This window comes from Pararge aegeria, chromosome 16, assembly GCF_905163445.1.
Source record: "Pararge aegeria chromosome 16, ilParAegt1.1, whole genome shotgun sequence".
Taxonomy (NCBI): Eukaryota; Metazoa; Arthropoda; class Insecta; order Lepidoptera; family Nymphalidae; genus Pararge; species Pararge aegeria.
In genome coordinates this window covers 8,873,180-8,893,125 of record NC_053195.1, presented here as the reverse complement: position 1 = coordinate 8,893,125, position 19,946 = coordinate 8,873,180, and the positions used below count along the sequence as shown (strand labels likewise).

Below are 19,946 nucleotides of genomic sequence, written 5' to 3'. Positions count from 1 at the left end.
TAGGTCGTGCAACTGTTAACGTAATATTTGTATTGACTATGCAAACATTTGACCCCTGAAATAGGTTGTATGTTGACCACTGCACCAAACGGTCGGCTATATAGAACATAGATATATACATTGGCAGCAGTGTATTACGAAACAAATGCATGTACTGCATTGCCACATAATGGGCACACTGCGTGCGCAGTTTGGCATCCGTCGTCGTGGAATCAATATCGGGGACCCAAACAAACCGGGGTGCTGTGGCAGCGTGGGCAAATGACCTATTTTCCAAACCCGGCCACCTACTGCACCGTAACGATTTCCGATTTTACGGAGAGGTAATTTACCAGATTTCGTATGCACATCACTCTATATGTTATTACTTTTAAGAAGATCGTAAGAAGATAGGATAAGATTATACAATGTTTCAATTACGCGAAAAAAATAGTTATACAAGTATAAAACGGGATTATCTTGAACTTTAGGTTGTGCAATGATTTAAATAAATATCTAAGCATTGCACATCATTCTCACGAAGACTAGTAATAATCTAACCAAAGGTCGCCAGGAATGTAGACTCTACCTCATATATTTCAGTCACGGTCAACTTTACCATAATGTCTGGAGTAAGTATAGGTCGTTCAATAAGAAAGATATAACGCAATAAAGTTACGTTAGAAAACGCACCATAGAGGAATTTTAATCTTCGGTAAAGTTAACAGGAAAATATGTTTATTTAATAGTGATTGCTCAGGTAGAAATAGTTACGGACATGTAATACATACTCGCAAACGTGTGAATTGAACATTTCTCAATATGCTACGAGTACATTACGTATAGACAAGGTCGATTATAAAGACACGTAGTACAGTGTGTATGCAGTATGGAACACCAACAATAATATTGATCTTAACGAAATTTTCACAAAATTAAACAAATAATACAGTCTTTACTGTGAGAAGAGAATTAGGAAAATCTGTTAAGGTATTGTGCAGTTATGAAGTAAAATCTTTTTTTCGTGATGAATAGTATTTTTTATGTTCATCACGAAATCCGCAGTATCAGTCATAAATGTACCAAATTGCATTTAAATCCGTTCAGTAGTTTTTGATTGCATTCAAACCAACAGACAAACAGACTAAAATTACAAAAATTGCATTTTTAAGTTCTATTGCTTATGTCTAACGTCTCCCAGTTATCTTTTTTGCAAAAATTTACATACACGGCCAGTCTGAGATTTTATTATATGTATAGATAATTTTGAGCGTTTAATGTTGCCCTACCTTAATATTATCAAATAACTGTATTTTAAACATTACTTAAATTACTATATTTAAAAAGAAATCATGGGGAAAGGGCCCTGTGGCTTGAGACACAGGTTTAACCTAGTTCAAGCACCAGTCTCCACATTATAATTGTGCAACAAAAGAGGCCTAAAGTAACATTTATAATGCAGTTATATAAGTAATGTGGAGAAAACAAATAAATCAATCAATCAAGTGTTGCATACACGCTAAACTTAACAATTTAGATAAGGTCGGTAACTAAAGAGGTTGATACCCTAGTTAAACTGAAAGTAACGGTTGTATTATTACAAGCTAATTTGGGAGGACCCAAACAAACCATCACAAGCAGCGACCTAGATACCGGCGTCTGAAGGCGAACACAAGACACCGGTATGAATCATGCAGGCGCGCCGGCCTAACCGCCCGCTGTGCTATTCTAACCCGCGGTGATGACAGAACGACAATTATCTATCCAAACTCAGCCTTATCCGTTAAAAATAACTCTTAAGGTGATGAGTGCTGCTAAATGAGTTTAAAAAAACTATATATAATATGTAGTTCTTCACACCAAAAAATATATCTAATACAATAATATTCAGAGCATTTTATATATTGCCTGGATTTCACAGGTATTTTATACATTGCCTAGGTGTTGTATAGAATACCTGAATTATACAGATTCCCAGTAAGGTATATATGTTATTGTCTATCTTCCTGACTAAACTGATATCCGCTTTACACGATTCAGTAAAATCCGATATCCCATGTAATCTAAAACATGCAGAGAAAATAAATGCAATTTGAAGTAGGTACACGTAGGTAAGTATAGTAATTCAACACCCAGTCCTGCAAAACCGAAATCACTAGTACAAAGCCTGTATCTTGAGGTATGGAATATTATTTGAGGTATAAAGTATTATTATAATATCTAGTTTACTTAAAGGTTAATCAGTTTCAAATTCGCGTTTTTATAATCAATAATAATCATTTGGTAGATCCGGTTTTTTAACGCCAGATTTATTGGGTTTGTACATCTAGAGGTAAAAGTATATTCTAAATGCATTGTTGTTTTGTATGTTTACATGTTCTCATAACATTGATAACGCTTGAAGTACTCGCTCTCGTTTGCTGACATACTCGTGACAGTAAAACTGACGCGAACTAGATAAAACTGATTCTATGAAAGCACTCAGTTGTAATACAAAAACAAGTTTAACAAAAGGATCGTCATATATCTAAAGAACATTATCCTAGGAAATCCAGTCTGTTCTATATTCAAATTAACATCATCAGCATAATTAACGATCAACTGACGCAGGCACAGGCCTCCTCTCTCTTCTCTCCTCTCACTCTTCTAATGCGAGTTGTAGAAGAATAACTATTATTATCAACGGTTAGTGATAGAGACTGGTACACTCTCAAAATTAATAATGAATCTAATCCAAAGTCAACAGATCAAAGATTAAATTTTATAGTGATATCCTTTTACTATACTTCTCTTTCGATAAGGATGGCTCTATTTACTTTTAATATTTGATTTGTGTTTTTTGGACTAGATTGAATATGAACTTAGGGCAATAGGCAATATAAAACATTCAATATTGTATGTACTCTTACTGACAAATGCACCTAGTGTAAACTTAGGAATTCGAAGTATAGGACAATAAAATCTGATAAAACATTAAATACGGTTCGGTTTATTCCAAGTCTGACCTAGTTCTTAAACGCAGCCGCAGTAGGTATCTACAACGAAAGCACATTTCATAACGATGTTCGGTATTCATTTATATGATTGCTGTTTTATTTTATATATTAGAAAACATTTTTTTTAAATAATACTAAACGGTGCTAGTTATGTTGCACACAAACTAAACCTAATTAGTAGGTCCAAAACTAGTGTTAGCCTTTTTATTATGTTTGCCGCGAAAAAGATTTAGAGTTGCGTGTGCAACAAACAGAATTGGCACCATTGAGTATTATTTAAAAAAAAAATCTAATTTTGAATAGTAAAGAACTTCGATACATTTTTACAGGAAACAGGTAATAAACAAATGTAGATAGATACCTTTAGTTCAAATCAGTTCGGGATTTTCGAAGTGGCCGAACAATAATTATTTAACAAAATAACTATTAATAACCTTTAGTTTAAATCAGTTCGGGGTTTTCGAAGTGGCCGAACAATAATTATTTAACAAAATAACTATGTATATTATTTGCGAAAGTGTATTTCTGCCAGTGTCCTTCTCATGTATAAACATACTGGCAGTTGCCCGCGACTTTGTCTGCATTTGTTTAGGTTTTTAAAGAATCGGGTCGAAACAGTTTATTTACCCGGGCTTTAAATTATGCATTACATCTGTTTTCGGAACCGATGGTTAGGTCACTTAAAATAGATATACTTCATATATGTTTCAAAAGTGCTTATAAGTAGGCATTACTTGAATAAATGAATTTTGAATTTTAAATATTTAATTTTGCAATTTCCTGGATGTACAAGCTATATATCACCCTGTAAAAATATTCAAAACTTTATAAGTTTTACCATATTACAAACCTATTGAAGATAAAAGACCGACACGGGCATAGTACCTACGCTACGCGACGCGTACCTAATTAAGTGAGAGGAGTCACATGATTTTAATTTGCATGTGATGTTAGGGCTGTATCTGACTTCTTTCAGTAAAGAACAGTCTCATAGAAAGTACATAACGTACCCCTAAAGCCTGTGAAGTATCATTTCAGTTTTCATTTACACGTTGTCTATATAGATTCACGGATCTTGAGAAAATTTAGCATTTTGCCTGTAGCTGTCTTAATGAGGTCAAGCATAGATGCCCAGCAGGCAAATTTCAGACGTAATATAGTTATTTTTTAAACAAATCGTAAAAGTCTTTGTTGTGAATATGGAATCATTCTATGCACCTATCCAAATTAAGTAAGTAAACTACAAGTTTAGATTTAAAGAAAATATTTTTTTTAGTTACAATGCATACTTTCATGACCTCGCCGAATTGGCGATATTGCACTGGGCATAGATTTAATGACTGCGGTGTTACATGGACAACTAGGTGCGATGAAAAATGCAAGAACGCGACCTTAGCCCACTTGAAAGTAGGCGCAAACGCGTATAGAGAACGCGATCAACGGTTAACGATGACAAAATAAACAACGAGATCCTGTCAACGTTCACAGATCATTGAATGTTGAACGAGTGCAATCGAAGACAATTTATTTTATACGCCTTCAATGAACAGTGAACAACGCTTGTTTTTCCCAACTACTTCGCTTACTGACTTTCTATGTTCGCCTGAGAACATTTGAGAACTGCGTGAAACCCAGTAAAAGCAACTTTTGACACGATTTCAAAACATCAAGCGTTGATTGACATAAGATACGCTACATTATATTTTTGAGAAATCGGTAAATTGTATACGCTACTAACTTAATATTATTTATGAAATCTTGCACCTGTACTGAGATTATTTTTTTACATTGTTTTTTTTCGGTGTTGATTGACATAAGCTAAGTAAATTGTACCTATACGATACTCATATTTCTGAGAAAACTAACACAAGTACTGAGCGTATGACTTTGTATCTTGTTTGTAATTTTTAAATCCACTAAAGTATTTAATCATCATCACATGGCTGCCAGTCTTACCAAGAAATATTGTGGTCGTAATGTAATATTTCGTCAGCAGGCTTTGTTTCTAAATAAAGCTAAAGAATATTATTGTGTTAGCTATTTATTTCTCTCAGCTCAAGGTTTTATATATGTGTCGTCCAGACGGTATTTTCGTAAAACTCTACCACTTATAATAACACAGTGAGCTCTCTTTTGCCTTGTATGTTTCCCTGGACAATCAGCTTCAGAAGAATATAGTTGATCTAACGCGCTATACGTCTATCTTTTCCCAGCGCGTTCAAAACTGTTTCATTTTTAAATTCGGCTCCTTAACATTCTGTAAACCCACATCTCAACCGCCAGCTTTTGCTCGAAGCTTCTATGAGGGTCCAAGCTTCTGCTCTTTACAGAAGAATGCAGAAAGTGAAGCAGCACGCAAGGCAGGTGCGAAGCTACATTTCTAGTATTTTGTTACAATCGTATTATGAAATGTCCACAAATATCTGCAATCCTATTGCTTCTTGCATCTTTATAGGTAAAGCCATAGAAAAAAATATAATCCTCGCGTTCACACAGTAAGTAGGTCTCAATGGCATTCATGAAACTCGCAGTGTTGCACGCCACGTGAGTGACAGCGGCGCGTTGAGGCGTCGACCTTGCGACGGCCTTTTGAATTGAGTAACAAACAACTAACAAGCGGACGTCATTGCTGACAAAGCGTGCATCAAAACAAACAACAATCACGACACCACTAAAACATCGGAACAAACAGGAAAATCGTATATTTTTTTACAAGTAAACCCTTCAAATATTTTTAAATCATACAGAGACAATTCGGAGACAATTAAATTTAGCCAATAACCTCTTACTAAAAGTATTAAGAATAATTTTCAACTTGCCTCAAGCCGTATTAACTGAGAAAAACGGCACAGCGATAAAACAGATGAACTTTATGTAGAAGTGATTCTTTAGGGGAACTTTGAATAAACCATTCTAGACATAATGCCTTAAAAAGTCGGTTTAAGCCAATGCAGAATTAATAAATAACGAAATAACTTATGAAATAAAATAACAAATAACTATCGTACATCCAGGCATTGCAGTATATATCGCTCGCATAAAGTGAGTTTATCCACCAGAACTTCTAAACGCATGGACGTTTTGGGATCATAAGAATCCTTGTCTAATCCCTAGTAACGATGGCTATAAACTTATTAAATAAAAATATTATATATGTCTTACATAGCGGTCTGGTAGCGCCATTTTCAAATATCAAAATTCCTAATGTTTGGCAGCAGTGTTTTTTAATTACGTATTTGTTAAAAATACATGCATCTGTTACTTTTCTTACAAATGCTAATCAATCATCTCCATACAAAATTTGTGATTACAACTGGCGCTGTCAAATTATGCTTTTTGGCAACCTGTTATGAAAGTTACCGAACCTTATAAATTATTAAAATGCATTAAAAAAATTCTGAACCGACAGGATTTGAAACTGCGAGTCTATGACAAGCGGCCCGAGCGCTTAGCCAAATTAGCCCTCAGGCCGAGATTGCCAGAGTCGCAGGTTCTAATCCAGGGTTTAAATTTTTTGCATTTAAAAAAATATTCATTCGATTTTTCCTCCAAGTGAAGGTTGTGAAAACACTATGTATGTTATAAAATTACTGAGCTTTCATTCCACAACGAGTTAAGACGAGTAGACTGCAACCTGACCTGGTGGAAAATAATGCTACAATCTAAGGTGGTAGCGGGCCTTCTATAGCCTTAATAGGTTATTGTTAAAGCTATGGCAGTTATATTAAACCGCATAGATTATCGCTAATCGTTTGTTTCTACGTTTCATCGTACTGATACGCTTAATCGTTAGGCGTCACGTCTGGGGGTTAGGTAGCCAGCCAGCAACGCCCGTAGCCTTGCACTTATAATACCACAGAATTCTCAATAACAAAATACATAAACAGGTGGTCATATAAGTTTTGTTTTTTCGGCATCTGTTCGTACATGTACGTAAACAAACTTGTATTTTTTTTTTGCAAACCAGGAAATGTCTCCGATTTCGTGGAAAAAACATTCGAATTGTAAACAGCTGTCTTTTTACTGAAACCAAAGGAGTATAAAATAAATTATGATGTAACGAAATCCGGCTAATGGTGTTTATTTAAAGTTTTTCTGAGCTTTTGATTTTTATCTTAACTATATAGGCTTCTATACTATATAGGCTTTAATGGTCGTATACGGCAACAGATAATGTATGCTGGTAAAGGTTATCCTATGTTTTTTATTAATTTACAAAGGACTATGTTTTTAGTAAAACACAACATTCCTACCTACTACTCTAATTACCCGCTATTTACGTTCCTCCTTTAAGTTTATGTAATAACTTTAAAGGAACATAAATATTTAAATTAACAAAAATTAAATTTATTTGTTTACATTTCTGGCACTTGTTGCAATAAGCTCATGTAAGGCGTTATAAAGTATAGGATGTAACACAGCATTTAAAATAGCGAGAGGCCAACCGTGCGAAACCGTGGCAGGTCAGTCATTTTAGCGTAACTTTTGTTTATTTATTACTGCCACCTACAACCACTACCTGGGAGCTATCCACGTAACAAAAGGTTACATTATAATATGTAGAACATCAAAAAATCTTATAACAAAATTTTGCTAAGTCCGAGTTTGATACTTGTCCTAAAAAGGAGCTTTATCTACGTATCTTACTGGTTATTCTGTTTTTGCGTTTCAGGTTTCTGAAAAAACCCTTATTCACGCGAAACTACACAGCTTACAGGAACGACGTAATGTTGCCTGCCTGGCGGTTTTTTACAGGATATACTTTGGCGAGTGTACTCAGGAACTTAATAATCTTGTCCACCGGCACCATTCTTCCACTCAACAGCGAGACGCAGTGAACGGTGGAATCCTTACGTGGTTGACATACGCACGCACGAAGCGATTTTCATCTACGTTTCTGATACCGACTGCTAAAGTTTAGAACGCTCTTACGGCTTCGGTGTTTCCTGATTCATACAACTTGAATGCTTTCAAGGCAAGAGGGAATAGGCCTTTTCTAGGCAAGCTCGCCCCAGCATATGCCGCATCATTGCTTATAAAAAAAAACTGAATTAGAGCCACTTTTTCAGATGCAGCTAAAACTCAACTTTTAGCATAATAACAAAAAGTCTCTTTCTTCATTAACACGGCAGCGTGGTAGTGTGGTGCTTCAGATATGCGCTGTCGTACGAATTAGAATTGAGACAGACTGTCCATATGTCTAACAATTAACTAACAAAAGTCGGAGCCTGGAATCCCCTGGCGATATACTCTGTTATCACTGCCTAAAAGTGCAGGACACTGAATGTAAAATGATTTCAATTTAGTCTTATGTAACGAATTCCTATATAAGTGTAAAATAAACCTATTTTAGTTTTTAGGCGTCCTGTTACAGTTTTTTGAAACAGGGTGAAGATTTCCCGCGTTGTTTCTACCAACAGCCTCGGATGGCCAAGTCATGAAAATCAATGCAGTGAATAAGAGAGAGTGACTCAGTAACCTTTTATTAGATATGTGTCTATGAACAATAACGCTGCGAGAAATCCTAATATGATTGCTTACTAGGTAGGTAGTGGTAATAGTTTCATCATAATCTTTTTCATAAATTTCATAGGTAATGTGTGTAAGTGTTTATGATCTGTCAAATTTCGCATTTCGATAAAAAAAACAAAGAATATTACCTCCAGACACCCAACTTTAAATATAGAGAAAGTTTGGTCAGTAAATGGTTACGCTTCATTGACCAAACGTAAGTTTAGCGATAAAAAAAGTTGTCTAGGTTTTGCTGTTTATCGATAAAATGCAAATTGTAAAAAGATATTATTTACTCTTTTTTTTGTGAACGTGGCCACTGACCTCTTCTTATTATACCTAAAGATATTATTACAATCAAGCTATTAAATAGAACTGATGAATTTGTAGCAAATAAGCAAATTGAGATAAATACATAAGAACGGTTGGATCTCTTGATCTGTGGATAGTGCGAAAGAGAGAGCTCAGTTGTTACTTAGTTAGATGTTGCAATAGCGTTGTTTTGCAAAAACACCGCCTCTAGCAAGGCTGCCGACACAACTCGCGCCAAATGGTACATTCAGATCCTGTTTAGTGACCTCTTTTACTCTCAACTCTCTGTGACGTGACTCAGTGGTGCAAATACCCAGGTGCACTAGTCTGTGTCAGAGCCTTTATAACTCCCTACTAATAATATAAATGCAAAGTGTGTATTGTTGAATGGTTCATTGGTCCTTCTTTCCATATGACAACATTTTAACCCTCAGATTCTATGCCAAAGCACGACAACAAAGAAAAGGAAAGTGTACAACCGTTTTATACACACGATATTATTTCTACCCCTGCACCCATGAGAACCGAACTAAGAACTGTGGAAAACAGAACATTTTGCTCTTTCCCTGTGAAAAAAATGCCCAAAGAAATCGGGAAAAGGGATACAATACAGGCAAATAGTAGGTAGTTACCTCCAAGGGTAATATTGCAACAGATCTTGTTTAAAACTGTCTGGTGGCAGGCGTCGGCCGTGGCTGGTTACCGACAAAGACTTACCGCTAAGCAATTTAGCATTCTGGTACGATGTCGCGTGGAAATAGATATTGGTTAAATATAACTGCCGTATGGCAGTCACTAACAGGTTAGCCCGCTTCCATCATAGACTGCATCATCACTTTCCACCAGGTGAGATTGCAGTCGTGGGCTTACTTGTAGAATGAGCAGTGTTCACAATAAACAAAATTACCAAGTATTTTCTTTATCTAAATTGTAGGTACCTATAGACGACTTGTTTGCAACAATGAAGTACTGCGTGGGGTAAACCATATAATTAATTTTATCGCACGGCAAAATACCAATGTTTTGTTGTTCCAACGCTTCTATCAGCCTTAATAATAAACGCATAATAAAACATGAGACATGTCCACACTCCATTCTTTTCTTCAACCCTTGAACAAATTTTGATAGTATTCCATATATAAAATATATGATATATAAGTTTGCTACGCAACGATAGGGCCACCAATTTTTTCACAAATTTTTACCTAATTCGCTCGATAGAGCGAATGTAAATATTAAATATATTTTCTTTTATTCTTTCTGTGGTAATAACATTTTATATGTATGGGTAAGGAGGGGAAGGTGACAACTGTATTCAGATCTACCGTCACCACACAGCGTAAAGTGTATTCATACATTCTTTATTCAGTCAAAATAGAAGTTCGATAATAAAAGCAGCTAAGTTCTTAGCTCGCAGTTACACGTTATCTTAAAATATACTCTTGTATATTTTATGACTGTTAAAACAAAAATAGCAGTTGCTCAATCTATACAGACGTTGGAATATATTTTGCATTGGTAACATAGACCGTATCCTTAGGTGTTAATTTGGTATTAAATATTACGTTAAAAATACACTGCATTTTAATAATTAGGGGATATATAATCAAATACATCTAGATCATAATTTAATATAACTAGTGATGTACATATGAACTACAAGCTGTTGCCCGCGACTTCGTCCGCTTTTACTAACTTTTAAGAAATGCCGCAGGAGCTCTTTAGTTATTCGGGGTAAAATTTAACTTATGGCCGTCTCCAGTATGCAAACTATTTAATATGCAAAATTACATTTATTTCCAGGATCAAATGCTTCCTATGGCTGTCTCTAGGACGCAAACTATACGCAAAATTTCACACGATAAGTTGAGTGGTCAAGTCATGCATATGTAACAAATGCTATCTTTTTAATTACCGCGGGTAATATTTACTAGCAGCTTGAATATTATGCTAGGTTTATTTCCAGATTTTTAAAAAAAATTAAAGGATCAAGCAGATGGCGCAGCTGATGCGAGGTGGAAAATCATCGCCTATAAACCGAGCAACACTTCACAGGGCACGCAAGGAGTACCTACGTCCTGCAACATGCCGCTATTGTCCATCAATTTGAAGCGTAGGTGTTAAGCCTCATGTTCCTCTAATTACACCGGCAACCATTACCACAACCTTCAGACCGGAACACAGCAGTGCAACAATGCTGCTTAGCGACAGAAACATGCATGGCGAAAGGAGGTACTTCCCCGGACGAGCTAGGCAATTTTAACCAAGGTAGGCTATCATAAAGCAGGAGGAAGGCATAAAATAGAAAAAAAATCTAGTACATATCATCATAGACTAGTCTATCTGTAATGAGTATATCTATATATATAAAAGAGAAAGCGTGTGGGTATGGTCCGTATAGGCTCCGAAACGGCTGGACCGATTTCAATGAAACTTTCAGGGAATCTCCGGATTGAACTGGAGAGTAATCCTGTAGAGTTTGGTGACGATCGAAGCACTCCTATTTTTGAACTGTCGAACTGTCCAGCTTGTATTTACTATGATGATATTCTATTGTTGGGTGTACGTGGGTGTAGATAATGATCTTCACCCGCTCGAGAAGAGAATAGAAGAGAATGAATACAGAGATAAATCAATGTTTAAATATATTATGAGACTTAAATTAAAATTTTAATAAGTTTATTGTTTAAATAAAATAAAACAAAATCTAGTCCGGCGAGGCGGGCTGGGTACGCTAGTAGTATATAAGCATGGGTGTTGTAGTGCGGAGGAGTGCGAGGCCCCCTGCACAATTCTGCGGTAGGCCGGCTCGGCTTTGCTCGCGCGCCGATACAAACCACTGTAGGTGTGTAGCGTGTGTAGTGTGTAGTACCAATGTATGTAGTAAATAGTAAAAATGGAATACAAAAGTTTAAGTTTATCATCAGCCTATTTACTTAACATTGCTCAAAACCGATTTCCACACTTTAGGCATAGAGGGATAAACAGTTAAGACTCCAAACACAATTTAAGCATTTCGCGCAATAATATGATGGCGATACCGCTATAGTATTACAGTCACACATATTTACACCATCATATTTTATTTGGCAAAACAAATAAGGAAAATACGTAGTTATTTTTCACAGTGAATAATTTTTGACAGCAAATATACCGAATGAAAAAGATAATGAATTGTAATAGCAAAAACTATCTCGCCAACTGTCCCCCACATTAAAAAAGGGAAAGTAATATTATGATGCTAAGGAGTTTGCTCGTAATGTCTGGGTCTCAATTTTAGCAAAATGTCAAAAAGTCGCTTTATTAGTTAAGTACTGCAGTATTATGCTATTGATCTACCAGATGCACAATTGTAATAGCAGACTTTGGGCCCTGGACTAGACTTAACGAGCAAAAGTATGTTGTTATGTAGGTGGTGTGCAATGAAGCAATACTGCTCCGTGCCGCCGCCTTGCCGAGCCGTCAAAACACGTTGCGCAAGACACTCGCATTCTCCACCGACGCGCTGAATGTCGCCGGACGTCAGAAATAAAAAAATATATCTTCTTTCTATTTCAATATTAATTTTTACTTGTCACCCTAAAACTTGACGTTGAATAATCACTAATACAGATCAGCATCTTAAAACATTCGAGGCAAACGAAATTATATCTGTTTACTAGCTGTTGCCTGGGTCCGTCGTCCGCGTTTATTAAAGATTTTACGAATCCCGTGGGAACCCTATATTTCCTAGGATATAAAGTAACCTATATAACTTTCCGTCTGTTCAACTAACTCTATGCTAAAAATCAAGTTTACTGTTGATTGGTTACTGAGCTAGGGCATAAAGAAATCTATTTTTAAATTAAGATTTTGTTTAAATAGCGGTTTTCTGTATACCATTTTGAACTTTGTGAAATAGTGTCCAAGTCGGCATTATTGTTCGCGATTCCCAATCTTTTGTTTTTAAACTCAATTTTACTTTTCTTTGTCCCCAAGTTTGTCAGTAGCTGCCTGTTTTATTATTTTTATCACATCAGGACAACACTTTAGGACCCCTCTATGCCTAAAATAAAGTATCTTCTATTAATAATAATGTATTTAAATTCCAAATGAAAACGAGAAACCACCACCAACTGTCTTCAATCAGACTTAAAAAAAACCTATAACGTACCTTTAACAGCGTTAATATTTCAACATCATAATTTTCATTATGCATTTAGTAGTCATATGAAATAGCCAAGTTTTTTGTTTATCAAGTCAGAATGTAGTTGAATCATTAAATTGCCGTCAGCGTCCTTTGTAAACAAGTTCGCTTCGCAGTGATTATGACACCGTTCCGTTCGAAAACAAACGCAAAACACTTGCGTAACATAGAAAGTTGTAAGACACAGTTTCATTTAATGCAATTACAGGTAGGTAAGTCCTCGTAAGTCGACTATGTAAAGCCTTTTAATACTCTGTAAACGAATATACAAAGCGGTGATAGCCCAATGGGTAGGCCCCTTCGACTTCACTTTCTAACATCATGAGGAAACCCGCATACCTGAGAGTACTCTATAAGGTTCTCAAAGGTACGTTTAAATAAAATCATGCAGGTTAAATTACAGAAAAATTCTAATAGGACCTCGCATAATGAGAAGGATGGTTTGGGTAAACATAGTAGGGCACGGTCATAAAAAGCGAGTACGCGATTTTAAAAGGAAAGAATTTGCTTTTTACAATAGTTACACTAAACACCTTAAACCTATGTTAAGGATACAACGCATTTTTTTTCTATAATGCAAATAACTAAAAGAAGATAGTTGCGTAATGCATTACAGCGTGTAAAAAATAAATTTGAAATTAGTAAAAAGTATAAGTTTTAAATATATTACGTTTAAATATAAGCTCTGAAAGTTCTAGAAATACCTACTTATCTATACCTATGAACTGCTCTAAAAATGATAAAATGTGTTTTATTTTCGGTATAGACAGATATAGTTTCAAGAATTCACTTGGTTGAAATTCACAAGTATGAGTATAAAAATATATATTATAGTTATCCAAAGTTTAATTATTTACCCACTTTATAAAATTAATATAACAAAAGATAAAGGTGTTTTTCTTACAAGGCAAGGTCTTAACTGTGACCGTGCAATTTTCTGTAAGTACCTAACTACTTGTAGATATTACACGAAATTAGCTGCATGATGTGTTACTACAATACATACAGTAATAAGGTATGCAACTTCCGTGATCATTTAAAAAAAGAGTCCTGTAAGACTCCTTTGTATGCAAAATTATCAGAAATAAACCTAAAAATTATTCTAGTAGGACTGTTCGGCAAACGGATTAAATTGTATATGCCTTTATACTACAAAAATAGAAAATCTTATGGCTTTATCATTTGTATAAATGGATGCAATATTAATTATAATAGATATTGAAAATATAAACGGCCGATTATCGCAGTGATCAGAGACCCTGTATTCTGAGTCCAAGGCTGTGGGGGTTCGATTCCCACAACTGAACTGTTTGTACATAAATTTTTTTCAATGTCTAGGTGTAGCTTAATCTGTATATTATAAGTATTTATGTATATTATTAATAAAAATATCCATTAGTTATCCTTATGGGTACCCACCTACATTCTAGCTAGGTGGCCATCCATGTGTGTATTGTCGATTATATATATCTATATTTCTATATAATATTTTTTGGATAATTATTTATTAGAGCATTAAGCATTGAACTCTGGATCCCTTTCAATTTTGATCATACACTTGTATCAGTTGTATAGCTTTGTATTTCAGAGTTCATAGAATCTATAACTAAGAAAACCTATTTAATTTCAATTTTCTAATTGAAAATAATTATGCAAAATTAAGAAACTTGATTTAAGTAAATAAATGAAATTATTGCATCGTGGCGTGAATGCCACTAGCGCGTTCACGTTGTTTGTAAACATTCAACTGCCGTACTTGTGAAGGTTATAAAAAGTTTCACTTGTACCAACAAATATCGGTCAAGTGCGATTGTAATTTATCCGCTGGGGGTTAATTACGATTATCTAATTGAATTTCAGGTCAGCACAAAACATAATAGACTTATGCGTTATATAAAAGGTTAGTTATAAAAGTACTAGGATAGCATCACCTATAGACTTTACTCGATTCAGAGAACTGTTTATAATTTCTAATAACGTAAATGTTAGTTTACATAAAAAAAGACCTAAACGAAAAAAATACTACCCTTACTAATAGCAACAACTTGAAGTCACATTTACACATGTACGTTTGTGCGTATGAACGTGTTCGTTAAATCATTATGCTAATATTAAATAGGACCGTAACCTATTTTCCGTTATCATAGTACTTTATTCGTGACCCCATTTGGCCTACAAATGTTAACACAGGTGATGTGATAGTTATCATAGCATATATATTTTATTATGGCTTTGTACAGTTGACATCTCAAAAGTATTGATATCAGGTTCTAGAAAATATTTTATTCCTAGATCTCACAGGTACGAACTAATAATAGAAGGGGCAACATCGAAGACTTTAGTTTAAGGTTTTGCAATTGAAATATTATAAAATAGGAATCCTTCTAATAGTTTAAGCGTATTTCTTGATAGCTTTCCACGTTGACTTCCATCAAAAGTCTATAACAGTCCACTGCTAGACAAATGCCTATCCCAACGGGAGGGGTTGTCCATAACGCTGGGCAGACGGGTTGGTGATCGCAGTCGATGTTAGTAGGAGCAATGAGAACGCTGCTCTCCGTTCTCCGATATATTCCCTCCCGCGGGAAGAGGGTGGTTTAGTGACAACTGTATTCTGATCTGCCGTCGCCACACGGCAAAAGTTGACAATAAGTCCAAAAAGGAAGTCCAAAAATCTAAACACACGAAATCTATGCCTTATAAGAGCTACCCATAACCTCATCTGGACATCTGACCATCGTGCATCGCGATTAGCAAATAGAGGTTGAACGGTTCGAAGTAAACAGTGTCACAATATTAAATCTAAACAAGTGTTACGCAAAGGAATGCGCAATTAAAAGAAAGTCAGCCGCGCAAACAAGTATGAATCAGTGTTCACAGTAGTTTAGAATGACCGAGTTTCTGTGGCAAGCGGTGTTTCTTACCTCGTTCGATATCACGAACTTATTACGTGCTGTATGACGCCTTCACCTAGTTGCAGTCGCCCTTGGTGGGCATCTGCCCGTTTTCTTGTAGCTCCTGAACAAAACAGAAAAATAGTAAACAACTTTTAGATTAAGGCTAATGCCTGACCTAGGATTAAGGTCATTAGTAATATGTATTATTATACGGTATTTTATTTCCTTTTTGTGTCTGCGGCTTTACTAATATCACATTGAGCAGCAGAAATAGGCATTGGATGTGGAAAAGTCTTTAGGGATGTTATTCTTAGTATATGGTGTAGACTTAAATTGTTCTCAGTTGTCGTCTACAGAACTCAATTAAAATTAATTTTCGTTTTACGTGTGTACATTACATACACAACTTTTTTTATTATACTATAATGTTTAAAAAAGTGCTTGTCTGCAATATCTCTCTTGATCTGAATGCAGTTATGGGGAAAGCAGAAGCTAGCTGGAAGGCGATTCTAGATCTATACGGTGTGTATAAACAATAAAGCAATCCTAAGTATATACTATGACCGATGGAAGCAAATCTATTCAATCGTGTTGATGGTTTTTGATTATTATCGTTAATTTCTTTCGAAGGGACTGAGTTTGATCCTCCGCACGCACCTCTATTCTGAATTATGTGTGTTTTAAAATATCACTTGATTTTGCGTTGAAGTAAACATGTTCAGGAAACATGCATTTGTGTTTGAGCCTTTGAGGTTTTGTTCGATAATGTTCTCAAAGGCATGGGAAGTCTTCTAATCCACACTGGGCCAGTGCGGTGGAATACGGCTTGAAATGTCTAATAGTGATGCTGATAGTGATTGGGCATTATTCCTCTTCACGATACGGGTTACCTTGGTTGTAAAACCCGGGTTACCTTGGTTGTAAAACCTATCATCATCATCATTTCAACTTTGTACCGGCCAACAGGGCACGCTGGCCCAGTGCGGATTGGCGTACTCCACACACCTTTGAGAATATTATGGAGAACGGTCAGACATAAAGGTTTCCTCATGATGTATTCACCTTCACCGTTGAAGCAAGTGATATTTTCGCTTCTAAAACCTATGGTGATGGATATTTGAGAATAGAAATATTTATTCATTATATCACCAACGATGTTTATATATATTAGTAACGATGTTCATATAGTCATTGCATGTCCTAGGTACATGTTTATCATCAAGTCACGTGTTGCAAATAACAAAAACTGCTGATAATAATGGGCGCCAGATTTACGTAAGTACCTACGACCAATGAGATAATAAGAAAGTAATCGTTGTTTTTTTGCCAGTATTCCATTTTCCACTTACTTAATTTAAACATTTAAAAAATATCATAAAAAGTTTCGACATTGCTCATTTTTGCAGTTTTTTTATTTTATTCCACTGCAAACTCACTTGATGGTTAGAGATAGTGCAGTCTATGATGGTAGCGGGCTAACCTCTGAAGGGTATGGCAGTTATATCAAGCCCATGCCCCTGATCGGTTGCTATGCGGCATCGTACTAGAACGCTAAATCGCTTGACGGCACAGCTTCACCGGTGGGGTCACGGCCGAAGCTTCCCATAAGACTAGAGTAGAGAATATTTAGAATTAAAGCAATACCTGATGCCCATACATTTTGTATCTAGTAACTACCCACCTATCCGATGTTTAGCCCCAACAAAGGTTTTCAATATAGCCCTATTTGCCCTTAAGTATTAACTAATGGTTAGTCTCACATAGGGTCTTTTCGCCTTTTCGCGTCCGACGCCCAATTCGCGTCCAAACGACGGTACACTGTTTTACAACAGTGAAAAATAACAATACCGACACACCAATCTAAACAAGAGCGCTTCTATTGATGTTCGGACTTATGACAGGTACTCACACACAAACAAAAGATCTGTGCGTGAAACCCAAATTTAATGAAAAATAAACTAATCTTGCGTGTGCAACCAACCAGTGCTGACGCGCGAATGTGTTGTAAAAAAAATAGTGAGCAGCTGTACTTTTCACGGTAAGTATTTAAGGTGTTTATGTGAAATTCAGAATCCTTTGTTATCCCTAGACCTTAATTGTGAACCACACTATAGGAATAACGATGTTTGTGCTTATATTTTTCTACTGACAGCTTTATATACGGTGGACGCGAACTGGTACATAAAATTTATAAAAAAATGACTTTGCGTCCGCTGTGGACGCAGATTACTCCAACTATGTCTCAGTCAGATGTTTAATTAAATACGATAACATGGGAAAAACAATATAAACTTCCTATCAATTTTAACAACTTTAACATGCATAATATGATGGCCGATTTGCGTCCATATTATTAGAAATATAAAAAAAGATAATGAATGTCAAAAATCAGACTTGGACGCACAGTTTTCCTACATTAGAAACCCTATAACATTTTGCGTCCATCTTTTTATCACACGAAAATAATAGAGTAAAATTTATTTAATTATATTTAAATATACTCTTTATAACCTACCTAACCTAAAAATATACAATTATTATACGAAAATTATTTTATGTATTTGTCAATATTTGAATTTTGTTCCATTTTTAGGGTTCCTTACCAAAAGGGTAAAAACAGGAACCTAGTACTGACTTCGCTGTTCGTCTGTCACCAGGCTGTAGCTCATTAATCGTGATAGTAAGACAGTAGAAATTTTCATGGATGATGTATTTCTATTGCCGCTATAACAATAAATATTTAAAAATAGAATAAAACACGGAACGCGCGAGTCCGATTCGCACTTGGCCAATTTTAAAGGCTTTGTACCGAAATGGTAAAATAGAATCCTATAAAGCCATCGACATGATATTCGAAATAATAGTGAATCTATTAATGAAGTTAGTTGGAGGAGAAAAAAAATATCCTGAAGTGCAATTTATGTTTACTTTTATGATATCAGCAATTATTAAATAAATGTTTTGATTAAAATCACAAGCTTCCCTTTTTATTTCCTATTTCCCTTCCTAATTATTTCTAAACAGGTGGACGCCAATTGGTCCACAGGCGGACGCAATCTGGATTTTGTGGACGCAAAATGGGAAAAAACGCCTGTTTCAGCTATTTGTACCTGTGTAGAATAAAACATCAGATGCGTTGTCCAAAACTGTGCATTAAACTTGACAAGACTATATAGGGACTACATTACAACCATATTTGTTTAAAAACTACCGCACGGCCATTTTTTTTTTCACGTTCAAACCTAACAACTCCACTAAGTGGACGCAAACAGGCGAAATGACCCTATTATTATCTGAAAAGTTGTCTTACACAGTTTTAGCTCATTATACTTGAATATATATATCGTATGAACATTGCCAATTATGTATATATGTACCTAACCTACCTGAAAGTCACAATATTTATAACGCTTGTAAGGTATAATAGGGATTTTGTCAGCTAAACGACTGCGGCCAGTGGCCAGCCAGTTTTAGCGCCGTAAACTCAGTGGAATCAATATTCTGTGACTTCGTTTTTCGCATAGATGAAAAGGATACTGGCGCCTAATCCGCCAGACATAACTACGACCAATTAAAGTGGGTACCTAATCTATTTTGATAAAATAACGACATTGACTTGACAAGATTAGACTCAAGGCCGTCTAGACCAAAATGTATTGTGAAAGTTAGGTTATCTCGTTTCTACAATATATAACAAGATGACATCTTTCTATGCTTTAACCTATATAAAATACGCAACACATTTAACGCTAACATGCCATTGCAATATATTATGTGAATTTCATACCATTAGAGCTTCAACACAGCTAAAATATAAGTCTTTAAATTGACTTTTGCCAAAATCATCGCGAATTTTACCAATAGAATTGTAAATTAATCACCCGCGATTATCAGATACACTTTTAACAAGTCCTAGCAGTCACAAAAAACCACACACATTTGTTATTTGCTTTTTTCTCAAAAAAACATGGATGGATTATCATCTGACAGTAGCAGAAGTAGACATTACACGACACGTCAAATATTTTACGCTTTGAATAAACTAGTGGTGCCATCTCTTATGAG

The 19,946-nt window shown here is 35.5% G+C and overlaps 1 protein-coding gene across 1 annotated transcript in view; it reads right to left on the bottom strand.

The window, feature by feature from the left end:
* The window catches only part of LOC120630211 (3-phosphoinositide-dependent protein kinase 1), a 103,315-nt gene extending 83,452 nt beyond the window's left edge, over nt 1-19,863 (bottom strand). Inside the window, exons 1-2 of the mRNA XM_039899349.1 lie at nt 19,669-19,863; nt 15,909-16,002 (exon numbers count right to left, since the gene is read on the bottom strand). The gene's annotated coding sequence lies outside the window, so the exon portion shown is untranslated. The remainder of the gene's footprint in view (nt 1-15,908; nt 16,003-19,668) is intronic.
* Nucleotides 19,864-19,946: the final 83 nt, after the last annotated feature.